Here is a 7,433-nt window from a genome sequence, read left to right on the forward strand (position 1 = left end):
TCAGGCTGGTCTTGAACTCCCGACATCAGGTGATCCTCCCACCTCAGCCTCCCAAAGTGCTGGGATTGTAGGCGCGAGCCACCGTGTCCGGCTCCACATGTTATTTTTAACAAGGATACCAAGGCAATTTAAGGAAGGGAAGAGTAGTCTTTTCAACAAAGACTGGAACTAGAGATGCACACAGAAAATAATGAATTGAGTTCCCTGCCTCTCACCATATACAAAATCAGCTCAAAATGGATCAAACACCTAAGTGTAAGCGTAAGACTTAAAACAGTAGAACGTTTAGAAGGAAATGTAGGCATAGATCTTCTGGACTCTATAGTCAGCAATTGTGACATCAGAATCACAAGCAACAACATCAAAAAAGGAAATTGAACATAAATTGTAAAACATTGTGCTTCAAAATCCACCAAGAATGTGAGAAGCTACCCAAAGAATGAGAAAAATTGTTTGTAAACTATGTATTCAATAAGGAATTTGTATCTAGAATATACAAAGAAGTCTTGCAACTCAATAATAAAAAGCCCAACAAAAATGGGCAAAGTAACTGAATAAGTATTTCTCAAAAAAAAAAGTATACACACGGCTACTAAATACTTGAAAACATGTTCTATATTAATCATCAAGAATATGCAAATCAGTCAGGAGCAGTGGCTCATGCCTGTAATCTCAGCACTTTGGGAGGTCGAGGCAGGAGGATTGCTTGAGCCTAGGAGTTTGAAACCAGCCTGGGAAACAAAGAAAAAAGACTATGTAAATCAAAACCCCCAAAACACCAATGAAATATCAACTCATACTACTTAGGATGACTAAAATCAAATAAATACACAATAACAAATTTTGGATAGGATTTGGAGAAATAGAACCCTACATATATTGATGGTGGCACTGGAAAATGGTAGAGCTATTGTATAAACAGTCTGCCAGTTCCTCAGAAGAATACAGAGTTACCATACAACATAGCAGTTTTAGTCCTAGGTATATTCTCATGATAAATTAAAACCATATGTTCTCACAAAGCTAATATGCAAATATTTACAGCAGCATGATTCATGATAGCCAAAAACTGGAAAAGAAAAACCCCAATTGTTCTTCATTTCATAAGTAGATAAGTAAAATGTGGCATATCTACACAGTGGACTATTATTTGGTAATATAAGGAAATGAAGATCTGATACAAGCTACAACATAGATCAACCTTGAACACTATTCCAAGTGAATGAAGCTGGTACAAAAGACCACGTATTTATGATTCCTACTATGTGACATTTCTTCTCATATAAAATTTCCAATGTGGGCTAATTTATAGAGACTGAAAGTAAATTGTTTCCTAAATTGAAGGGTGGCAGGAGGTGGCCAAAGGCTGTAGGCTTTCATGCTGGCGTGATGAAAATGTTCTAAAATTGACTGTGCTGAAGGTTTCATAACATTGTGACTACATTAAAAACCACTGAATTTTACACTTTAAATGAGTGAATTGGACGGAATGTGAATTATATACAAAGTTGTTACCAAAAGAAATAAAAAAGAAATACAGACTTTTCAACAGGTAAAAACTGAGAGCATTTGTTGCTAGCAGATCTTCTTTATAAGAAATGTTAAAGAAAATTCTTGAGAGAGAAACAATAGGACAGAATCAGAAATTTGTATCTAAACAAGAAATGAAGAGTCAGAATTAAAGTTAATGGAAGCAAAACCATTTTTTTCTCATAGTTTCTCTGAAAGATAGTAATAATGTTATTATTTTTTTTTTAAATTTTTTGAGATAGAGTCTCGCTCTGTTGCCCAGGGTGGAGTGCAGTGGCATGATCTCAGTTCACTGCAACCTTTGCCTCCCGGATTCAAGCAATTCTCCTGCCTCAGTCTCCTAAGTAGCTGGGATTACAGGCACGCATCACCAGGCCCGGCGAATTTTGTATTTTTAGTAGAGACGGGGTTTTACCATGTTGATCAGGCTGGTCTTGAACTCCTGACTTCAAGTGATCCACCCACCTTGGCCTCCCAAAGTGTTGGGATTACAGGCATGAGCTACTGAGCCCAGGCTATCTTATTGTTTTTAAAAGACAGGGTCTTGCTCCGTTGCCCAGGCAGGAGTGCAGTGGTGCAATCACAGCTCACAGCAGCCTCGACCTCCCAGGCTCAAGAGATCCTCCTACCTCAGCCTCCTGAGTAGCTAGGATTATAGGTGTGCATCACTACATCTGGCTAATTTTTAAATTTTTTTTGCAGAGACAGGGCCTCACTGTATTGTCCAGGTTGATCTCAAACTCCGGGGCTCAAGCGATCCTCCCATCTCAGCCTCTCAAAGTGTTGAGATTACAGGTGTGAGCCACTACGCCCAGCTCAATCATGTTTTAAGCAATTTAAATAATAAGATATATTTACCCACATATTAGCCATGTCCTATGTAGGTCCAAATTTCCATCTGATATCACTTTCCATTTGTCTGAAGAACCTTAACATTTCTTAAAAGCATTATTCTCTCATCTTTTAGATGCCTAAAAAATCGGACATCCACAAATTTTCACCTTCGTACAAAAGTATTTTCACATTATACAGAATTCAAGGTAATATTTTTCATTTCTGCACTATATAAGAATTTTGAGGCCAGGCGCCATGGCTCACGCCTGTAATCCAAGCACTTTGGGAGGCTGAGGCAGGCGGACCATGAGGTCAGGAGATCAAGACCATCCTGGCTAACATGGTGAAACCCTGTCTCTACCAGAAACATAAAAAATCACCTGGGCGTGTTGGCAGGCGCCTGTAGTCCCAGCTACTCGGGAGGCTGAGGCAGGAGAATGGTGTGAACCCGGGAGGTGGAGCTTGCAGTGAGCCGAGATGGCGCCACTGCACACTCCAGCCTGGGGGACAGAGCGAGATTCCATCTCAAAAAAAAGAAAAAGAATTTTGCTTAACTGTCTTCTAGGTTATGTTGGTTTCAACATGAAATACTTTTATTCTTGCATTTGTTCCTCTCTATATAGTCTCCTTTCTCTGCTGACTTATTCTTTATCACTATTTTAAAGCAATTAGATTATGATCAGTCTTTGTTTAGATTTCTACATTTCTTGTGATTAGAATTCATTGAGTTGCTTCAATTTGTAAGTCTACAGTTTTCACCAACTGGGAAAACTTTTAAGCCTACGAATCCTTTTCCTGCAATGTCTAATCATTTCTCCAGAGTATTTTACATATCAGACATTGTAGTTTTCATTTGTAGATGTTTAATGTGGTTTAAAAAAAATCTCCCATGATTCTCCTAAAAGTGCTTATATTTTGGCCAGTGGCTTACACATATAATCCCAGCAGTGTGAGAGGCTAAGGCAAGACCCTGTCTCTACTAGAAAATACAAAAAATTAGCCGAGCATGGTGGTGCATGCCTGCAGTCCCAGCTACTAGGGAGGCTGAGGTGGGAAGATCAACTGAGCTCAAGAGGTCAAGGCTGCAGTGAGCCATGATTGGACCACTGCACTCCAGTCTGGGCCAAAGAGTGATACTCTGTCTTAAAAAAAAAAAAAGTGCTTACATTTTGGTCTACTTTTGTCAACATATGAAATATCATTATAACTGTTCTGATAACCTATCAATTCTAGTATGTGAGACAATTTTGATTAATCAATTTTGCTTCTCCTTCTGTATCATGTTTTCCTGGTCCTTTGCATGTCTTGTAACTTTTTTTTTTTTTTGAGATGGAGTCTCGATCTTGTTGCCCAGGCTGGATTGCAATAGTGTGATCTCTGGTCACTGCAACCTCCACCTCCCAGGTTTAAGCGATTCTCCTGCCTCAGCCTCCCGAGTAGCTGGGATTACAGGCATGCACCACCGCACCTGGCTAATTTTTTGTATTTTCAGTAGAAACGGGGTTTCTCCATGTTGGTCAGGCTGATCTGGAACTCCCGACCTCAGGTGATCCACCCACCTCGGCCTCCCAAAGTGTTGGGATTACAGGCATGAGCCACTGCACCCACCTGTCTTGTAACTTTTGATTGGATGCTAAACATTGAAATGTTACCTTGCCAGGTATTCTGGTATATTTTTAAAGTATTTTTGAGCTTTGTTTTGAAATATAGTTCACGTACTTGAAAACAGTTTGATCTTTTTCATCGGTTCTTTTTCAGCTTTGATAAGGCAGGACCAGAGCAAGACTAATTAGTCCAAAGCTAATTTTTCCTCTCTGTTAAGACAGTACCCGTCTGAGTACCCAAGGTCTTGTGAATTATGAGGGTTTTTCCACTTTGGTTATTGGTAACACCTGCTATTCCTGGACTTGTTTGAGCTATGAGGATTATTCCCTCTATTCATTTCAAGTGGGTTTTCCCACAGCTTCAGGTGTTTTCACATATGAGCTAACTGGTCAGTACTTTCAGCTGAAGATTCAAGGGAACTCCCTGGCAGCTCTCCAGAGATCTCTTCGTGGAGGTTGTTCCTGTCTAGTACTTTGTTCCACATATCCTGGCTTCCACAGACTCCCAAGTTTGTGTCTCAATTCAGGAAGAACAACGGGCTCTGCTTCTGGTAACTCTCCCTGAGCAATGGACTGAAAATACTCCAGATGTTAAGTTGGGAGAAATAATAGAGTTCACCTTGGTGGTTTCTGCAATTGGGGATCATGGTCTGCTTGTTGTTCAGTGTCTGAAAATTATCATTCTATATTATTTTTAAAAATTATTGAGATGGGAGGGTACATCCTACCCGTTATTATGTCTTAAAAGTAAACAAAACTTTTTTTTTTTTGAGATAGGGTCTTGCTTTGTAGTCCAGGCTAACATGCAGCGGTGCCCTCACTGCAGCCTCCACCTCCTGGCTCAAGCGATCCTCTTGCCTCAGCCTCCCGAGTAACTGGGACTACAGGTGCATGCCACCATACCTAGTGAATTTTTTTTTACTTTTTGTAGAGATGAGTCTTGCTTTGTTGCCCAGGCTGCTCTCAAACTCCTGGGCTCAAAGAATCCTCCCACCTTGGCTTCCCAAAATGTGGGGATTATAGGAGTGAGCCACTGTGTTCAGCCTAAAATTATATCTTGCTTTATCTCAATAATGCTTATTTAAGAAGAAAAAGCTAAAAGAAAAACACTTAATGACCTCTTCCATAAGCTCACCAAGACCAAGGCCCTGATCAAGAAATATGTGGTTGATAATCCACATGGTAAAGCTTTCACTTTTTGTGATTATATCTTTACATGCATGTGTCTCAGTGAAGACCATGGAAACTAGAGGAGTATCTAAAAATTGCTCAATTACAATTAACTGTAGAGAGAAAAATGGGAAGGACTAAGAACACAAGTGCAAAAAAATAGTAAGAACAGCCGGGCGCAGTGGCTCACGCCTGTAACCCCAACACTTTGGGAGGCTGAGGCAGGTGGATCACAAGGTCAGGAGTTCAAGACCAGCCTGGCCAAGATGGTGAAACCCTGTCTCTACTAAAAATACAAAAAATTAGCCAGGTGTGGTGGTGGGCACCTGTAATCCCAACTACTCGGGAGGCTGAGGCAGAGAAATGCTTGAACCCAGGAGGTAGAGGTTGCAGTGAGCCAAGATCGTGCCACTGCACTCCAGCCTGGGCGACAGAGTGAGACTCCATCTCAAAAAAAAAAAAAAAATAGTAAGAATAAAATATAAATGAATATTACAACTTTTTTGCATATTGTTTCCACTTTAAAATATTCAAGATGCTTTCAAGTATCTGATAAAAATTAATGACTTTTCTTTTTTAGAGACAGGGCCTCACTGTATTGCCCAAGATGGAGCGCAGTGGTGCCATCATAGCTCACTGCAACCTCAAACTCCTAGGATCAAGCAATCCCCCTGCCTCGACCTCCAGAGTAGCTGGGACTACAGGCATGCACCAGCACGCCTGACTAATTAAAAAAAAATTTTTTTTTGTAGACACAGGGTCTCACTATGTTGCCAGGGCTGTTCTTGAACTCCTGACTCCCTCTTCAGCCTCCCAAAGTGCTGGAATTAAAGGCGTGAGCCACCACACCCAGCCTACATTTTTTAATATATACCTAAAATTGCTCAATTAATTTTGCAAGTGATAATTAAGTGCTTGGCAACATTTAATTTGTTAAATCCATGATTATTTTGTATGTGAATAGAATGTAAGTATTCAGAATATTCCTATCCAACAGAAAGTTTTCCAATAATGAAAACATTGTATATAGTAGTCTCCCTCTTATTTGCAGGGGTTATGTTCCAAGACCCCCAGGGGAAGCCTGAAACCAAGGATGGCACCAAACCATCCTATTTTTTTACTATACATATGTACTTATGATAAAGTTTAATTTATAAATTAGGCACAGCAAGAGATTAACAACAAGGAAACATGAGATAAAGGGGGGACTACTGTATCTGTAAAGTCCAATACACAAGGCTATTGAACACTTAATTGTGACTAGTCCTACTGGTGTGAACTCAATTTTATGTCTTATTAAATTTAAATTAATTTAAAATGGCCACATGTAGCTGGTGGCTAGTGTATCTATCTGACAGTGCAGATCTAGAGGAATGTCAACTACTTAATATTTAATGCAATCAATGCTAATTATGTGACAAATTATAACTTTAACATGAGGCAATAAAATAAAACTATTAATGGATATTTACTCACCTTGCATTACAACTTTTCACACATTAAAGAATCTATCATTCTCATGACGGCTGCTGGTAAGTATCCAAACATGTCTAAGCAGCAATGCATTTTATATTCTTTTTTTTTTTTTTTGAGATGAAGTTTTGTTCTTGTTGCCCAGGCTGGAGTGCAATGGCCTGATCTTGGCTCACCGCAACTGCAGCCTCAAGAGATTCTCCTGCCTCAGCCTCCCGAGTAGCTGGGATTACAGGCATGCACCACCACGCCCCACTAATTTTGTATTTTTTTTATTAGTAGAGATGGGGTTTCTCCATGTTGGCCAGGCTGCTCTCAAACTCCTGACCTTAGGTGATCCGCCTGCTTTGGCCTCCCAAAGTGCTGGGATTACAGGCGTGAGCCACCGTGCCTGGTCCACATCTTACATTCTTGGTAAAGAGTTCTGAGCTCCCAGCATCGTATTGCCAAGAACACATAATGCTTGATTTTCATTGAGGGGTTCATGTGGGGATGCTTCTTTTATGTGGAACCCAGTGGTAATACCATGATGTGCAGTGCTCAGAGGCACTGTGGCTGGGGCAGGTACTCAGCTCGGTTAATCTGTAGCTTTCATATAAAGCAAAATTCAAATAGAGTATCAGGTGATTTTGGAAAAGTGTTTAACAATCCAATATTAAAACGGTAAGAAGGAAAACAAAATAAAGAAAAACAGGACCATATGGGGTTTAAAGCCAAATTTTATCTAACCTTTAATAAACAAATAATGGCAATAACAAAAGTTTAAAAATATTCTTAATTTTGAATATTAATATATGAATGCTAATAATACCAATTTTGAAT

Source organism: Macaca mulatta, chromosome 19 (genome assembly GCF_049350105.2).
Source record: "Macaca mulatta isolate MMU2019108-1 chromosome 19, T2T-MMU8v2.0, whole genome shotgun sequence".
Classification (NCBI taxonomy): Eukaryota; Metazoa; Chordata; class Mammalia; order Primates; family Cercopithecidae; genus Macaca; species Macaca mulatta.